Below are 19,818 nucleotides of genomic sequence, written 5' to 3' on the forward strand. Positions count from 1 at the left end.
ATGATTTATCTTCATGTAATTTCTACAGGTGTAATTAGTGTTCATAGAAATTTGCTATCATAATGTATGTGACATCCATGAAAGGAGCTGGACAGGGATAATATTTATGGTTAATGTCTTTAGTTTTTGTATTTCAGAGAAACAAATGCCTCCTCTGTGTGTTCTAGAACTGTTCTCTGTGTTTCCCTAGAGAGTTAAGACTTTAAAGCAGAATCTTTTTTTCATGCATATATTCAACATACTCAGTTGGGGAGGAATCTGAATGGAGTGGTTTGGGTGCTGTAATGTACACAGTGAAATTCAGCACCTGTGCTGTTTGTAGTCAGTTCTTTTGAATCCCTAAGACTGAGACACCACAGGTACTGCATTAAACATGGGGAAATCGAGACAGAGAAGATAAGTAACTTGCCTCAGGGCGACTTTAGGCAATTCCAGCATTCCAGGGCAGATCTTGTGTTCCAATCACCATTTCACACAAACTAACAATTTGCAATTTACTGGTGAAACAGATTTTTGTACAGATTGCACAAAAGATTGCGCTCTGGCTGAACTTCCTGTTGAGTTTTCTCCGCACGTCTCTGACGCAGGTGGTTTGACATGATGTGAGTGTGTGAGAGCTTTCATCAGAAGGCTTGGCTGCATCTGTAACACTGCATGGGCAGCGACCTGCTTATTGGGAGTACAGGAGAATGCCTGTGGAGCAGATTAGTGTTATTGCTTCTGTTTCTGAGGAAACCAGCGTGGCATCTCTGTTCGCAGTAGATGGCGAGTCTGGTGCCGTCTGCAGTCCATGGGGAGTGTGTGTGCAGCAATGCAGGGTGGGAAATGAGATCTCTACAGGGCTGCAGCTACAGAGGAGTCTCAGGGACAGCCCTGCATCTGTGGGGAAAATGGGTCTGCGTGCAGCAGCTTATCCGCTTGTGAGTTACTTCACCTAAACAATGAGTTTCCATGCCTGACTCGAGGGAATGTTGTGGAAGTCTGGAAAGTGTTTTCAGCTTTTGGAGTGGAGGGTGTCATGCACTGATGCCAAAGGAGTGCTTTAAAAGAACAACAATAATACTGGGCTCACTTTCTTTCCTTTGAAGTCAGTAGTAGGAAACATCCATTCTATCAAAGCTGCCTCAGCAGAGATCTCTCTTTTTATTAGGTCTCTGATGGCATTTCCCGATACTGTCAAGGAATATCAGCATTCAAAACACTCTGATTAGAGGAGGAGACAGCAATTCAGTGGTTTTGTGGAAACACAATGTTTGTTTGTTTACAAAGCCCACTGCAGATTCCAGGGCAGCACAAATGGGTTTAAGCGTGCCCCAGCACTGGAGGGCAGGCCAACAACAGGCTTTAGGCTTGGCTCTCAGTTCATGCCCAACCAGCTGCTGAATTTGAACTGCTGTCTGCCCACAGGAAAGCTCCACACTAACAGGTCTTGCACAGCAAAAGGAGCAGAAATTACTGGGCCCAGATTCCCTTGTGAGTGGGATTGTGCCGTGTTCCAGAACTGCAAATGACTACAATGCAATGGCTCTGTACTGCCCTTGAGGGCTTGGGACCTTGCCTTGAGCTGGGCTGCAGAGGGGGGAGCTGCCAGGGTTTTCCTGGAAGATTATCAGCCTCCCAGTTTGGTCCTGGGATTGCTGGGCTTCTGTGATGTGCATCTGCTTTATCAGGCTGATATAAAAATGATAGAGGATGCTGGACCTGGTGGGACTGTGCTCTGAGCAAGCTGGACTGGCTGCCTTTTCTCTTGCTCTCGAGCAGTCTGATACGGGTTAGGTCTGGCTGACATACTGCCAGGGTTCTTTTTGCGTAAATCTAAATAAATTAAAATGAAGTAAATTCCAACTGTTGCTGGCAGAATGCAGAATGGCTTTCAAGTTCACTTGTCTGCCTTAAAAATGTTGTACAGGACATTTTTGTTATACAGGACCCTTTTGCTGAAGAGATCTGAGAAATGGAATATGGTAGTTTGAGGTATAGCATGAAACTTCTATGGAGGAGGCTTTCAGATACATTTTTAATCCTATGAAAATGTTTAATTCCACAAGGTTTAATTTCATTTTGCCTGATACATTATTAAGTAATTTGGGACCTGTTTAAAACATACTAATCCTGAGGATTTCCTGATACATTTGTGCAGATCTGGTGATTGTGTGTAGGTATTGCTGTTCAGTGTGTTAAATAAGGAACAAAGTGGGGTGTTAGCAGTACTATCACCACAACACAGCGGGCACCCCCCCTGTGAAACTCCCTGCCATAGGATATAGTAATTAATTGCCACTGTTATGGTTCTCGCAGTGTTGGATAATTTCCACTAACAATACTTGGTATATGCTGAAGGTAAGGTGATAGGCAGATAGTGGTTTAGGGAACAGATAGCCTTGTGACAAAAGCATGGATATTCATTTCCATTCTCCATGATAGAAATTTATTAGATATTTCACCAGTTTTTTCAAGCCAGCAGTAGGATCACAGCAGAGCTTTGAGAAAAAAAAACATTAGTGAATCTGGGTCACCTTCATTTTGGAAAAGAAGTGATGGGGAACAGTGAACAGGACTAGAGGATTTTGTTACTATTGACATTTTAGAGACAATGTGCTATTTTGGAAATGTTTCAGTATTTCAACCCATAATTTTTTACTTTCTGTTTCAACATGAATAAGGTTTAAACAAAGACACTTCTTTTTTGTTGTTGTTGTTTAAAAGCTTTTCCCATCTGATTTATTCAGTGTTTTTATTTTTTTAGCAGAGTCCCCCAGACAATTATGTTTCAGCTCATCCTGGACTGATTTATCTTCTCTTCATTCTTCAGTGTTCTGATTTGGCTACTGAAACACATATTTTTCACCACAATTCCAACTGTGACCTGATTTGAGTACAAGGAAAATGATCCATTTGCCTGCAAAGCCACAAATATTTGTCAGAATACTAAACACTGAGCTTTTGACAAATACCTGACAGTGCTCTGAGTGAAAGAGAACATCTCAAGTGGGGAACAGTTTTGTACTAGAAGTGTTTCTCCCCAGGGACTGCTGCTGGCACCCTTGTGGCACAAGGATGGGCACTTGTACCAGAGCTCCTCCACACCAAGCAAAGTCATTCATGTGCTTTGTCAAATAATATGGGCTGAAGTATGCCCAGCTTTCAAAAGTGAAATTTATTAGTTGTGACCTGCCATGTCTGGCTGCCAGACAGATTTCTGGGAATGTCTCCCAGGTCTCTTTTGGAAGATTTCTTCTAGGCTCCTTTCCCTTCCCTTTGCCCAGTCTGTGTACAAAAATGACATCTCGATACCACGTTTTTATCTTTATCCTCTTGTCCCACAGGACTCAGCAAGTAGTGATTCTTTCTCATATTAAGACACTCACAATTATTTCCAGCTCTGCTGTGGCCTGGTTCTGCATGTAGATTTATTCAAACCCCAGCCTCAGCACAGACCTATAAACCTCTCATGAGGCATCACCTTTTGAAGATATCTTGCAAACAGCCTCCTAACTCCCAATTCTTTCCAGCTGCACCACAAGATCACTTTCTTTGCCATGCAGATCAATGGATTTTATCAAATAATCACATCTGAGGAGCAAAAAGGGAGAAAGGCTTTCCAGCCTCTAAGCACTGCATTTGCTATAACTCAGGATTTCTGCAGCTCACCATTTCCCATTCAGCAGAAGTGTGACAAGGTTTCTTTCTCACTGTCTCCCCTGCCTTGGAGTGAATCATCCATGGGTTTCACTGTTTAAATCTGCTCAGTAGTAAAGATAAGTGATACACCCTCAACTAGTCAGATACATTCTCCACTATAGTAATCAGAGCAGGAAATGTAATAGTGAAATTCCTGTTTGCAGTGAAATACCTTAATCCATCTCAAGAGTACCTCAGAGATGTGTCTAGCAGTTGTGTCCTAAAACCATAATTCTGCAGGATCCAGCATCATTTTGGGTGGGTGATTTGTCTCCAGAAGATCTGGGAAAGCAGGGTGCATTCAGTGATATGCATATTTACAAGCAATGAGAGAGGAATTTTCTTTTTTACCCCTTGAAATTTAATTTATTTAAAAAATCTTGCATCCGAATATTATTAATACTGTCATTTGGTGGACAGCTTGGCTGCTTGGTGCAGAACTTGCAAGTTCTAAAATTTTAAGCAAAGTATTTGTGCTTGTGTTCTTGAGGTTAAGTGCTTGGCTTTGTTTTATTTCTTTGTATGTGTTCTGTGGGGATTATTTAAAGTGGTAGGAATTGTTCAGAACTCTCAGTGATTTAGCCTCTCTGAACAGTGATTAACCTCAAGAAGGAAAAATAGTTTGTATCACCTGGCAGAAGGCTTGGTCAAATTAAAAAGCCATAAAATTAAATATTGTTTAAAACCTGTGCCAACAATATACTTAATAATATTGCTTATTAGGCCAATACGTTTTAATGCTCGTTATTAGTGAAACCTATGTCATTTAATAAAAATGTTAATCTGCATTTGTAGGCAGCAGAGAGGCTGTATAGTGTAGTCTCAGGGGAGAAAGAGGAATTTAGTGCACATTAAAAACTTTATACAGTCGTTTATGCAGTTTTATCTCAGTTCTCAATGTGATGCATTTGTTTGTTACTTTGGGGCAAACCAGCAGCAGTTGGCCTTTAAAATCAGATGAGAAATGAAAAGCCTTCATTGCACAGTGCAGGGTCACATTCTAAAACCTTCACTGGCTCATTTAGCAACTAGTCCAGTGGGCCTGGTAAAAACCCAATGTGCTGGTTAAGCTAAATATATCAAAATGTGACCTGCTGTCATCTGACAGCTCAGTCTGAGCTATTTCCAAAAGCAGGCCTGGTTTTGGGTAGGTTTGTTTTGGAGGTGCCCTGCTCTGCACCTCTGAAGGTGAGGTCCTCTTCCTCTCAGCCCAGGAACTGAGTTACTGAAATGTTGTGAACACTTTGGGATATTATCACCTTGGATCTCCTTTTCCTTACAAGTACAATGAAATAAATTTCTTTGAGCACAGTGAGGGTGAATAATCACTCTGAGGTACTGAGGCCAATAACTTAATGTGCCCATAATGCTATTTTGCATCTCTAATAATTCCTTCTGCTGAGAATCTCAAAGCTCTTTCAAGCTTTTGCCTGCCAAGAGCATTTCCTGTGTGATGAAAACTCTTGTGCCTAATTGTAGATACAGTTGAATTAAGACAAATTACTCTGCTGCTTTCTCTCCCTGTTTAAACTGGTGTCATTGTAAAGAACATATGAAATGTCTGGTGGAAAAGGCAAGGAAAATACTCCTTCCCAGAGTATTTTCTCTTTCATGTATTTTGTAAAGTTGGTATAAGACTGTGCACCTTTGCTGACCAGAGAGACCCTTTTACTTCAGAACATTATTCTCATGAGTAGAGGTGTGCAAGACAGTGGTTTTATTCAGCTGTACTGTGGCTTTCAAAGAAAATGTCACCATTGTAGAAAATTCAGTGTCCTGTGTTCTGTCTTACACCTGTATTTTCTGTATTTGGGTAAATCGGAAATGGCTGCATTTCAAATAGCTGTGCATTTAATCACAGACATTTGTCAGTGCCTGACTTTTCTATTTACATCCCTGGCTGATTGTGGAGTAAAGGAACAATAGGAGTTTTATTTCAAAGTCTGCTGTAGCTGTCTGTATCAGTGTCTTCCCTCCATCTCCTTCTTTTATTGTTGTGTACAGATAACATATGTGTGAAGAGATCCTCTGCTCAGGTACAGTGGAGCTGCAGTGTTAAATAATTGATCTTGATCTGTCTTTTGAAACTGCATCCAAGGCATTTAAAAGTGGGAAATGGAAAAAGCATGTTCTCATAATCCAGCTCAGTAAAGTTTGCACAACTGCTCTTTGTTTCATCATGCCTACAATAAATCTTTCATTTTTGCCAATTGAGAATGCCTACTAAATCTGCAAATGATTACTTCCCTGAATTGTGTTGGGATTCTTGCAATACATTTTTCTTACATGGGTAATGATAAAATAAGAGTCCATCAAAAATATTTTATTGCCTGGCGGAGAGCCTTTTATGAAATGGTTTTGATTCAAGGAGATTCCTCCAAGTGTTTTAGAACCGTTGCTTACAACTTCCCTTTAACCCTTGCATGGAGGGCTGCCAGGCCCTGGGAATGTCAGGATCAGGGTCAGTCAATCAGCAGCTGGTGGAATGCAGGGCCTGGGTATCAGTTTAACCTGCAGCCCTCGGCCCGGAGCGCGAGTGCCTGCTTGTAAAGGGGATTGTGTTACCACGAGATTGGAGAGCTGATGAATGTCAGACTGGTGGGAACCTTGTAAAGCTAATCTGCTGTATCCATGTTGATATGATTGCACCCTGCTTCAGCGAGAGAGTGAGGAAGATGCTGTGTTACAAAAAAGGAGAGCACAAGGCAGAATTGGTGGGGCCATCTGGGTCACTGAGCCCAGGCACCACTTTACAGTAATCCTTCCGTACACCCAGAGGCACAGAGCACCCCTCTGTCCCTGCTTTCAGGAACGGTGTATTGTCAACATTGTGGCTTGTAAGTCAGGACCTTTCAGTCATGTGAAACAAATCCTGCCCTTTTTCCCCTTGATTTCAGATTGGGTACAACTGTGTTTGTCTGCCTGTGCCCAGGAGCCACCAGCTGTAGGAATTACCCTGCTTTCCTTACAAAGAGACACAGTCTCAACCTGGTTCCCTGCAGACCTTGAGCAAACTGTCTCTACATAAAACAAGGCCCAGGGGATGTTCCTGGCATGGTGCAAGCCATGATGCCTGAGAACACATTCAAGTACTGCAGGGAGAAGGGATCTGGCAAGAGACAGATACCTTGTGGTACTTGCTTGCACTCACAAAACAGCAGTAGACCTGACCACATCTATTGCTTGATGTGTTGCCCACTTGCCTCCCTGTAATAAGCTGTCCCCTCAGAAAAGACATGGGAGATCAGGAAAAAAGCAGATTGTGTGAAAATACTTTTAAGTATCACAATTACTTGCAGGGTTTTATCTTCCTGCATATCCTCAAATGTAATGACATTTTTAATTGCATGGCCGTGGTGATCTCAGAGTTCCCTGTTTACAGTACTCTGGTCCAACTGAACATTTTTAGGTCATGCTTTGTCTTCAAGGCCAAGCAGTGAAAAGCTGACAACACCCAGGAACCAGACATGCATCAGATGAGCAGGGCACACCAGTTTAGTCAGAGTAATTCTTTTAGCCAGGTAGGTTATAAATAACATGTTTTACATTTCAGATTGGCAAACCTCCTCCTGCATACACCTTGCTTCTCAGCTGGCCACTGACTATTTCTGTTCAGGTTTTGAAAAGAAACACTCATGAATACTTACTTTCAGGCATGAAGAGACTTTGCTGAATTTGGAGGGAGGTATTGGAGGTGACAGTGAACATGACAGGAAAGGCTGGGAGTGGGATTCTGCATCATCCCTACTCACAGATGGATAGTGAAAAGCAGCAAATTTAGGATTTTGTAAAGGAAAGGCTTTTTAATACTGAGCAAAGTTAAATGGATCAGAATGGAAGGAACCTTTTTGAAGCTTGGGTCTTCTCAGGGGTCTGTGATACCCCCAGCCTTCCTCAGTACCTCTCAGGCAGCTTGTAGCCAGGCCACTAGGATGACAGCACGTTTAAAACATGAATATTTGTAACTGCATTACTTCATTTCTAGTGCTGTAAAAATACCATTCGCATAATGGGGTAATGGCCTGCAAGTTCTCATGATTTCAACTGTTTTGGAGTTACAGGAGTTCTGTTCCTTTATGGCAAGCATCCATTTTTCATTTTAACATCTTTGGCACTTGCCTAAAGGATGGGAAATTAAAAAATGATTAAGGGGACAGAGAGACTGTCTTTTAAGGAAAGATGAAAGGAATTAAACTGAGGCTGGGGTGGGGAGAAAAGAAAAGGGAGGGATTGTTTAGGAAAGAATAGAAAACAAGTAGAGTGATTGGGCAAAATCAGGCAAAGGAGAATTTAATTTTTCACTGAAGGTTTCCCAAAGAGGAGGTCTCTTTTAGAGTGGAATAATTTCGTAGTGGAAATAGAAGATGCCCAACTGTATGAGTAACATAAGCTGTCTTACAAAATTGAAAAATAAATTGTAGAGAATAATTTTGAAAGCAAAATTACATCACACTTCTGCCACTCTCTGAACACAGACTATTGCATTACTAGGTATAAGAGAAGGAAATGCATTAGCAGGCACAGGGATACAGTTTAAACCTTCAGATGCCTGCACTCTGAATGTATTATTTGTGTATTTTTGTCCTGCTGATGTTGCTATGAGGTAGCTGAGAATGGTCCCCATGCAGAGCACCGGGTGCTCAGCATCCCTGCAGTTGGGGACCCCACTGTCCTGCCAGGCCAGACTCTCAAACTTGCTCCCAAACAAAAAAGTGCTTGCCGTTCACAGTGGCAGGTGTGAAGTGGGGGATGACTGGCTGGAGAGTCCATTTGCCAAGAAAGATACCTTTTGTTTTGCTTTGCCTTTACCAGGTTTGACCTTTATGGGACAAAAAGTATCTTCTCACCACGAAGGAAAGTCTCACTATTAATTCCAGTGAAAGCTAACACACCTCATGGAGCTCTGTGCCAGAAACGCTGTGCCATGACACAGGGATGCTTTATTTCTGCTGTGAAACAGGGCAGAGAGACACTGTTGGGCACAGCAGCAGCTTCACCTGCAGCTTCCTCGTCCAACTCACTCAAAATTCAGGCAGTGAAGCTCAAGTGCTGGATCCAGCTTGTCTGGTGTGCAGTGGTGGGTGTCCCACAGCCCCAGGGCCGGGTCTGTGTTCGGATGTGGAAGGGAGCCCTGGGCACAGGAGCACAGGCAGATGATGGTAAACAAAACATGGGGAGAGGGAAAGAAGCCAGATCCTTTGCAGACGTCTCTGCTGAATCTGTATCTGGGCCTACGTTGGTCAATTTTTTGCTCTTTGTTTGCACCAGCCATTTTGAATGAGTTGCTCCCTTTAGCAGCTTAAAGCTCTGCCATGGAGAATTTATGTGATGGTAGGTACCATTACATAAATTTTTATAGGTAGACAGGAGGGTGCAAGCTTAGAAGTTGAGTATTTCAGCTTCTCAGATATAGCTTCTGATACGTGTCAATTGTTTTGTGAAAATCGGGGTTGGAACACGTCTCTGAATGGCAAGAGAAATAAATGGGTATCGTAGTCATACCAGAGACTTTCAATTTTGATTGTTTATAGCAACGCTGACAGAAACTAACACTATACACAAAACTGGTTTTGAAACTGCCCTTTTTTCAGAGTTAATGACCCACAGGCTAATGGAAATTTGCCAGTTTTTACCAGCTGGGATCTGGCCTGATTTTGCTGGGAAATAAAAGTGCAAGGCAGAGAAACCATTTGGATTTCTGAAAGTCTGTGATGGTTCTCTTCTCTCATTATAAAACCTTCACTTTTTTTCTATGTTGTGCTTATAATTGACGTGTGTTTAGCAGAAATGCTGGCTTTGCCCAAGGACAGCATACCCTGTTTGCCCAAGAATTCCTTTTGACAACTGCATTTAGATCCACTGCTGTGCAAACCCAAACCCAGCCCAGGCACTGTGAAAGGAGTTGCATTAAATCATGGCTTTGAGGATCCACTGTCACAGCTCAGCTGCTCTGGCTCCATCCAGTAGAGGGTAGTCATTTGATGCATTTTATGATCTGCTCCTGCATTTATTGCGCTCAGGGCTTTCCCAGGTATTACCTGGGGACTTCTCACACGATAGGCACGGCTGGTTTGGTTCCCATAATTAACCCAGGAAAGGCAGACTCTGTACCTGAGTGCATTTCTTTGTAAAGTCAACAAAAGAGGGAGAGTAAGCCATTTGTACTAATTGTATATATAAAAAATAATCCCTAGAGGCCAGACTGTATAAGGTGCATTATGTTCAGGCAAGTGTGGGATCATTAGTGTCATTCATGATAATTTGATTTACCCCCATGGCTTCCAAACAATACATGGCTCGTAGCCTCGTGAATTGGTGTGAGTTAAGAATTGCATGGCAGCCCTGCATTTTTAGAAGGAAAGCTCTTAGGTCTTACTATGATGAAGGCTCTTTTGTTGTAAAGTTTTCTTTACTAAGATAGATGTTACTTCAGTTCACACTAAACAAATTGACTTTGGAGTTTTCAGTCTCGGTGTCCCAGAGACAAATTGTGAAAGCATCTAATTGTAGCCTAAACAAAACCATATTTTCCTTAAAAACATGGCAGTGTGTCATTCTAAATCTGTGGTGCTTTGCCCAGGAACCCATTTCAAGCAACAAAAAAAAACCCAAAAAAAACCCGTCCAAAAAAAACCTTGGGCAAAATAAGCACCTTAGACAAAACACCTTAGACTGTCAACCCGGGATATTAAATGGAGTGGTTTTGGTTGCAGTGCTGCACTGAAACTGTTTCATTGTTTCAACTCTGTCCCTCCATGCAGTCAAAGACACTGGTGTATACTTAAGAAAACGGTAAATATAGAATGCTGGCAAATATAACTTAAAAGAAGTTATGAGTAAACAACAATATCTAGACTGTCAAATTTCTAGGACTTACTGCAGCCAATTTGCACTTAGATAATGAAGGATGAAGAACACTGAGCTTTTAAATCCCCATTTCTAGTTCTTCACAACATTTATCAGTGTACAGTGGCTTTATTCATGACCTGAGTCTGGTTCTGATAAATTTTGAGGACTGTTTCATAATGTTATTGTAGAAATTATGGATGCGTCATTTTGGCCATCAAGTCATTGTGCCTATGTGAGGGAAGGAGAAGTTGATGGGAAGGGCTGAGAGCACAGGGGCTGAGTCTTCTGCTAAAAATGTGGAAATATTTGCTGATGAGAAGTCAGCTCTGCTGTTGGTGTGCAGCCAGAGTGGCCATTGCACTCCCAGGTGGAATTGTAGCTGTTCTCTCCCCTGCACTTTGCTTTGTCCTGGCCACTCTGGAGCACCTGGTGAGGGAGGGACACCTCTGCTTCCCCACAGGGTCCCCACCTGTGGTCTCCAAGCAGAGCAGGATCTCCATCCTTCATGCACCTGCATGGAGCCTTCCCAGCTGCAAACTGCAGGCCTCTGCCAAATCTAATGGCAAATTTCAGCTGTGCTGAAAGCAGGGGCAGGATTCCCATTGACCACAAGCAAGCAGGAGCACAGCCAGGGCTGGAATGATGTGAGCTCAATAATCAATCCCCCTTCCCAAGATCCTGCGTGGTTCTGCTGCAGAGGGGGCTGAATTCCCCCTCCTGGGCTGTGCTTTCCACAGCTCCCGTGTCCAGCACCTCTGGGCTGCTCCCCACGCTTTTGGAAACAGGGTGATTCAGTCTGGTGATTCACTTTGGGAGGCTTTGAAGGTTTTAGCTCAGGTTTAGGGAAAATATGCAGCATGAATCACCCAGGAACTTTGTTTTCTCAGTGAATTCTATGGTAATTGCACGTTAGAGCAATGTTTAAGGCAAAACAGTGTAAGACATTGGAGCCTTTTGTTACAGCCAGTCATGTCCCACTGAAAGCCAAGTGTTCCTCAAATTCAGCAGACGCCACATGCCTGGTGGTCATTTGGGAATTGAGAAGTGACAAGAGGAGAGTGCATGTCTGATCTGAATGGATCAATATACAGCGCTAAAATGAAAAGGAAGGGAGCAACTCCTTTATCCTTTCTTCCTTTGTAAATCCAGCTCTATCTGTTTCATGATGGATGCGGAATTCTAAGTTTACCACACAGAAATTGTTCTAATTTTTGGTCTTGGGGCAGCCAAGGAAATGAAAAATTAGAATAGGAATTAGTGGGAAAAGGATGGTTTATTATATATTGGCGCAGTGTATTGGTTAATTCACAAGTTAATAAAACTGACAGTGGATAGTGGTGCTCGGACCCATGTTTTAGTTGTATCCCGTCAGTATCCTCTGGGTGACAACACCTTAAGCTGGCAGGGAGGCACATGCTGTGGGAAAGTGAGCATCCATGGGGGCTGTCTGACCCCACTGACCCTGTGTGGACACCTTGGCAACTGCTGAGGTCAGCAGAGAGTTCTAATACCCTTTTTTCACCCAGATTTTGTAGTGGTCACTCTCTGAAGGGAGCTGGTGGAGAACAGGAAAGGAGCTGTGAAGAGCACTTCTATTTATTGAATCCTAAAGACTTGGAAGTGCCAGAGATGGGCAGAGCTGGTGTTTGGCAAGGAGGGGAGGTGACCGTGTTTGAGTTCAGGACCTGGGCTCTGTTTCCCCCTCAGCAAGGCAGAAGGTGGCTGTGTGGGAGTCCTGCGGCTGAGCCTCAGGCCCTGAGTGTGTTTTGTTTGGATATTTCTGATCTTGTTGCCTCCTTGGCTGATGTTTTGGGTTTGAGCAGCAGTGTCCTACGCAGTATTTGTTTTGGAGCTTGGCTTCCTGTGTTTGTTCTGGGTCTATTAATTAATAATAATGGAGTGTCAGATCCTAGCTCTTGGTTTTTTGAGTTATGCAAACAAATGCCGTCTTTGTGACCATTTTCAGTCTTTTGTGGCTATATAGATCCCTTGTTATTCAAATATTTGCTCATCTCTCTACCTTTTTGCTGCCTTTGAGGAATTAAGTTCAGTGACAAAGGAGAGATTTTCTCCTTTACTTCCAGAATTACTCATTCCATGTTTGGAAAGACAAACACAAGGAGAACACAGGCGAAATGTGAATAACACGTATACAAGCTAACGGTCTCGCAAAGGGAAAATAAGAAAATCAGAGGTTACATCACATTATTGTAAGAATACATTATTTTGTTTTCAAAACTGTTATTTAACAGTGGGATGAATCCTTTAGTCATTTAGTGTTGGAACTTCCAAAATGGCTTGTGGTTGTTCCATCGTTCTTCTCACACAATTCCCAAAAACACAGACGTTAGAGGCAGTGATTAATCTTTCTGTATTAGTGGCCTGATCCAGCAGTTACTGGTGTCAAGAGAAAGCTCCTCATGTACTTCAACAGACTTTGGAGCAGGACGGTGATTTTTAAAAAACAGATGTAAGCAGCAAATTAGAAGCAAGTTAGTGACATTTATCCAAGTCCTGTAGTTTTAAGAAACTGCTGTATTCTGTTGTAAGATTGTCTAGAAACCTTAAAATGTATAATAATACAGAAACACATGGCTTGGAATTCATTGTGATCCTTTCTACCTTTGATCTTTTGCTTTACTTACCATCACTTGTGTGCATATGTGTGCATGTGAGAGTAAACAACATAATCCTAATTGTCTGAAAATATACATATGGTTATATAATGCCATAAATGAGCAGAGTGTTGGTATGTAAATTTCTTATGGTATATGTGGCCAGAATAAATAAATTCTTGTCACGGTAGTGGGGTTTATCTATATATTTTCCTTATAAACTAGCAGGTAATAATTTAATTCAAAAGCTCCTTCCAAAAATGCAATTAATGTCTTTTGTTATAGTTTCCCTGGGTTTAATAATCCCCTCTTCCAGATTTATATTGGTTTCTGGAAAGTAATGCTTATTAGAGTGTTTTTCCAAATTGGCCACAATAATCCACTGAAATCTGCCAGCTGAATCATTGCTATGCTTGTGAAATTGCCAGGATCGCCTGACAGTTATTACTGGGGTAGAAGGGGAGGGGGAAAGGGAATGAAAGTTTCATAATATGTCACTGTTATTGATACCTTGGCTATGGCTCTTGGATTTGGATTGATATGTTTACTGAATTCTGTGTGAAAGATGGAATGCCTGGTGCTGGATTGGCAGCTGCCATAAGGGAGAGAAAATTTAGTAATTTTTTTCAGACAACTGTATTTTATTCTGGGCATATTTTAAAGCCATGTATGTGCATGTATGTGTGTCTATATCTATATGTGTGTGTGTGTGTGTGCAAACTGTCTTTACCTCCTTGCCCAGCCTGGTTCTTGAGAAAGAAAGAGGACGTGTATTCCCTGAATTAGGGTCATGCTTCACATGCCAAATCCCACCACCTGTGCAAAACACACAACCAAGTCAGAGTTCAGTCATTCACCTGAAGCCACATCTTCATGTACTCATTCTCCTCTGTGATGCTGGAGGCAGGGATGAGTCTCCATAACTCCAGTAGGTGTTGTTTTCTCCCATACTTCCAAAATAATTGAAAAGGGATGATTTTTGCAGTGTCTCAGTTCATTGTCCTTGTGAAGTCCTGCACAACTGGAGCATAACCCTCATTCTGAGAGGGATTCCCTGACGCTGGAATGCTGGATCCTGCTGCCTACATGAAAAGGTACATAAAAGAATAGCAGGGCTGGGCCAGAGGAACAGAGACAAAATGCCTCTCCCATTATGAGCCTTGGCAGCACTGCTGGGACAGACCCCTGTAGGGATGACTGCTGCAGGCTCTGGGTGTCTGGGATAAATATTGTGTCCAGCAGCCATCCATCCCTGGTGAGACTCTGCCTGGGGCAGCGCCCACCCCTGTGCATGGGATTTATATGCTGCTGGTGTAAATGAGTGTTTGTTAAAGTCATCCATCTAAAGTCTTCCTCATATAGGGCAGCTTGATGATGACAATTTTTCCCTTTTTATTTTTTTTTTATTTTGTAGTTTATGGGCTGAGATGATAGATGCCCAGTTTAGTGTATCCAGAAAAATAAGATTCTTAAACATTCTTGCATTCCCCAGTATGTGGTTAAAGATGATTTCCATCTCAGCAAATGTTCATGTGCAAAATTATGCTTTGGAGCAGTATCCCTGCTCTAAGCTTTCTTTGTGATGAGAAGTTTCCCTGAGACACCAGCCAGTGCAAGAGGCACATTGCTCTGGAGGTGGCTGTGTGATCCCCTCTGTCCCCTGGCATGGCATTTGGGGTCAGCTTGAGTGCTGCACACTTTGGGGGAGCAGCCACGTGGACTTGCTTCCCTCTTACACTCATTGTGATCTGTCTGAGCAAGCCTAAGGGACAGGCAGCACGGGAAGAACCCACAGTGCCACTTACGTTTGAATCCCAAACTCTAACTTAGCACAAGCCAACTGAGCTGCAGAACCAGTCATCTTCAATTTTTACAGCCTTATAATTTTTAAGACAATTTTTATGACTCTGATTGGAACAGAGATGATTTTTGTAGTGTCTGTTTATGCCATTTCAAACTTGAACATAAATCTCATTTTTAAGGGGATTTTGTGGTTTTCTTGGCTTTATGAATTTTTTTTTATCCCTCTTTTATGCATTCTGCTAAATTAAACCAAAATAAACTCGGGGGAAAAAGTGATTCTTTAAAACAAATATATTATTTTATCCCTTCTTTGGACAGGAATTTCCATCAGGGAGACAAGGATAGAACATTCTATTCAGCCTTTGCCTGCTGATTTATGCTGCCATCATTACAAGAGCGGTAATGACGTCCAATAACCAGTAACAGGAACTGTGAGCAGAAGCTTTGTAATACAACACTGCTCCCCTTTTTCTCCAGCAGCTTTGTTGGTGGTCTAGAAATCATTCCAGAATGTGTTAGATGGTTCTCAGAGAGAGCTGTGCATCTTGTCTTGGTTTAGGAGAATCCAGGTCTGGGGTGGCCCCGTGCGGGCTCCTGCAGTGCTCTGAGGTGCAGTGGCTCACTGGAAAACCTGCAGCAAAGCAACAGTAGCTGGTGTTTTTCCTACAAAGCAGCCCATGGATCCTGTTGGGGTGGCTTGTAGGGAATGCTTCTAACCATGCTGTGGGATTCTGCCTCAAGTGTTAGGGATAACATTGAAGATTAGAGTGTCTGCACAGCAGTGTGTGCCTGCAAGCCTGATGGATTGCTACAAGAAACCAAAGGTATTTGATAAACCCAGCAGTGGTTTATGGTGACAGTGTGCTGATGACATGTATTAGTACTTCTAGGAGGTCACAAGTGCTATCCAGCTGCATGTCTGATACTCAAGTGTGTTTGTTGCTGCGAGGTGGTAAGAATCAGTTGTCCCTTGAAGCTGAACTTGGTGGTGTCTTTCAAAAAATCCCATTTGAGCTTTGCTGTGATAGCAGAGCCAGTGGCATCAAGGAATGAGCCTCTGCCAGCATCTACCACAGAGCAGCAGGTGAGACATGACTGCTTTTCCCTGTGTTTATACACAGAAAATGGCTGTGGTAACTCTGTGGGATCTGCTAGCAAATGCTGATTTGTTAATGTTCCCCAATATAAGTGGTTGATATTTTATCGGCATTCCAAAGCTGCATTTTAAAATTTTGTTTAATCCTGTCATTTTCAGCTGCTCATTATTATGGTAGTATGTTGTTTATGGAGGTTGTTTCCATGTGGGTAGCTGCAGTTGTGTGTTGGATGAGGGAAAGTTGGCTGTTTTGCCTCTGTGTGTATATAGTACTTGGTTTGGGGTTTTAGGGGTTTTTTTCAGAGTAAGATTGTTGCCATTACAAAAAAGGATGTTGGCCTACAGTCTTGATCACAAGTGTACTGCACTTGTTAAATGTTAAGATGAACAAATTACATTCGCAATAAAAAAAAATAATCTTCTTATATGGAAAATTTTGGCAAAAATATTTATGCAAAAAAAGTATTTTCTTCCCCACTCTCTATTCTAAGTACCATAGCAAGGTCTCTGTGGCTGCTTTGGTACAAGTGGGATCAGAATGCAGCCTTTGTGCCTGGTATCCTTTGATTGACTAAACAATGCAAAAGACACATGCAGCATCACATTGGTTTAGCAACTAATATTTGACAATTTAAAAAACTTTTCTTCTAGGCTGAGTTTTATGTAAAGCTGTTTACATTAAAGTGACATCCAATTAAAGTGTATCATGTAACCCACATCACAGTTCAGCACACATTTTCTATTTTAACTGACATATGGCCCTATTTATGAAAATAAAAATCATCATGTTTTGATGATATGTTCACATAATTTATGTGGAAAAGCAGAGGGAGAGAAGCAGGGAGAGGGAATGCTTTTGCTGTGTAAAGCTATTATTTTCTGTGATTCATTAAATGTCTTTTAACCCATGTGCAGAGGCAAATCCCTCCTCCCCCAGTTCCTGCCCAGCCCCCTTCCCCTGGACAAAGGGAGTTAATTTCTTCTATGGGCAGAGGCAGCACACAGAAACATTTTGTGTAGTATCATCCCATCCCACAGACGTTTTTACACCGAGGGATTCTTTAGTATCTGTAGAGGAGATACACTGGTTAACCTAAAAACAGATCTATGGACAGCAGAGCTAATACAGCCCATTTTTCTTTGGTTGTCTTAGGACTGAGAGGATTCTCTGGTGTCTGGGAAGAGAGTCATCTACTGATGCCTTTTCTTTAGTCTGCCCCTTACTTAGCTGCCAACCTTTGTAAAAATGAGTAAGAATTTAATATCTTTGCAACCAGAAATCCTTGGTCATTTTGCCTGGAATTTTCATTGTGTGTAGAGAAGCGTGTCTCTCTTGCACACCTAAGTGTTTCAGGAAGGCCAGGTTGCTTTCATTAAGTCAACCTATTGATAAGATAAATTATTCTTTCTGTAGAGTGGCCGTGAACCAGAGACATATCAGCACAAACAGAGGTATCTCAAGCCATCTACAGCCAAGGCTGGCAGTTTGGTATTTCTGTCAGCACCCTGAGTCCTGCTGACACTGACCCTGCAGAAGAGAGCAGGGTTCTAAGCTGTTTTAAATCTACTTAAGGCAAGAATGTGGTAAAGCATTATTTTAAAATATATCTTTGTGTTTTCCCCTTTTAACAACTGCATGTAACCCCTCAGGCTTTATATTTTTTATGTAGCAGCATATCAGTGGAAGAAAAGTCCCTGCCAGCCAACAAAATCCCCATGTGCAGAGTAATCACCCAGTCAGTGTGCACTGGAACCCAATTAATTCCTGGCTTTCCCACATATACTGAGGGATAGATCACCTTTAGATGTAAGCAACATAACTACAGTGAATCTTTTGTCTATCCCTTGATCTGGGACCAAGCACTGAGGATTGTTATTTAACTGGTAACTGTTGTTGCACATCAGAGGGCAAGACTTGGTGATGATGGTGGTAGTTGGATTGCATAAATCAGTTTGCCATCTTCTCCTTGCCAAGGTGAGCTGTACTGGACACCTGGATCCTGGTTATTTGCAGCATGAGACTGGCAGATTAAACCTTTAGGCTGTGCAGTTTTGATCAACAGATGTTTGGCCACTCACAGAAAGCCTCTGTGAGTGCACTCTCAAGTGCTGCTACAAAAAGCACCCAAGAGACATCACCCAGACATTGTATTTGGACTGTCCTGTTAGATAGATGTGACTGTGAAGCCTTACCAGCATTTCTCACTTTTTGGAGCAGAAACAGAATCCTGTCAGTTTTAAGGTATTGCACTCTAATCACTCTGCATTTCCTGCTTGCTAATGGATTTTTAGAATCATCATTCTGACATAAGTTAATGCATAAAGGAAAAAAGCTCCACTTTCTCGTTTGCCTCTATCAATGGAAAAAAACCATAATAAATGTTGCCATTCAAAGTCCAGTGGGATTTAAACTTCTGATGATAACATTAAATCCTAAAAAATGTAAGAGTTCCAATCGGATATGGCAACCTCTGGCAGAACCTTCTTTTTCTAATGAAGTCTGTGTGTTGTGTTTAGTTGGCTGGTGATCCTAATCAGGGTACTGAGATCTGTGCATTCACTCTGGTTTTGATCATTATTGCCAAGATTAAATAGGCATAGAGCCAAGATGTTGCAGTGTAATAACCTGGGAGTTGAGGAGGAGGGAGGAGAGAGTGAGGGATTATTTATTGGTTGGATAAATGGGGTTAGCAGTTATTGAATGTAACAGAGACTTATTTTCCTGAAGTCAATGGCCATTTAAACAACAAGGCTTATGAATGAAGGATATCTGTCAATTAAGAAAGCAGAAACAGTATCATGAGTGAAGAAGGCCAAAATCAGGGCCTGTTACCCTGAAGTAGTTTTGTTTATGGATTTCTAAAAAAATGGTTGAGTAGGATTGCAGACTCTTGCATAGCAAATGTATGTCCACTAGTAATCAGCTTTTTGTAATGGTGTTTTTTGGCAGTCTTGCAGAGTTTACCTCAACACTCTACAGACCACAGATGGAAACCCCCAGAATTTTTCTTTCTGAGGTGGCTGTTGGTTTGTGCATAGGAGTTTATTCAGCAGTAGGCAAAAAGAATTATTTTCCATCTTTTAAGAACACAGAAATCCATTACATATGCTCATGAGCTTCACTTTCACCAAGTTCATTAAATATAAGTAGAAACTCCCTTCTCAGTGCAGAATTGTGCTGTTTCCCATCAACTCATCACCTCAGAGAAGCTTTCAGGTTCCCTGGATAGGTAGAGCAAAGCTGGAATTGTGACGTCTTCTTCTGTTCTGTAATTTGATTCCTAGAGTTTTGGCAGTTTCTTTAAGGAAAATAATGTTACAGGGTTGGGGTTTGTTGGCTTTTTGGTTTTGTTTTGTTTTTAATTAAAAAAGCCTGAAGCTTTCATCAGAGAAATTTTTGTATCCATCCAAAGGAGGAAAAAAAGCTTGCAAAACTACCCTCAAAATTGTTCTAATAAAAATTAAGGAACACTTAGAAGGAACAAAGGTTAATATTCTTAAGATTTTGGCTTGCTGTGATGCAGAAGTTAACAAAAGCTAATGGGAATGTCGTGTGTTACTTGGGCATTGCCTACAACATGCACATACAACATGCACATGGCAGATCTAATAGTTGGCTTTCAACCCCTCTTGGCAAAGTGTTTCACTTTGTTTGGAAAGCAGAGTTAGTGGTCAGCTCTCTCAGGATATTCTGCACAAAGCAGAGACTCAGCTGTGTTCCTGCTGCTTCTCTGCTCTGTCACATGCAGGGCTGCTCCTCCATTTCACCTGACC

At 41.9% G+C, this 19,818-nt stretch overlaps 1 protein-coding gene across 4 annotated transcripts in view; it reads left to right on the plus strand.

Moving 5' to 3' along the window:
* Positions 1 to 19,818, plus strand: part of GLIS1 (GLIS family zinc finger 1) — a 178,305-nt gene that overhangs the window by 93,201 nt on the left and 65,286 nt on the right. The window lies entirely within an intron of this gene.

Source organism: Zonotrichia albicollis, chromosome 8, assembly GCF_047830755.1.
Source record: "Zonotrichia albicollis isolate bZonAlb1 chromosome 8, bZonAlb1.hap1, whole genome shotgun sequence".
Lineage (NCBI taxonomy): Eukaryota > Metazoa > Chordata > Aves > Passeriformes > Passerellidae > Zonotrichia > Zonotrichia albicollis.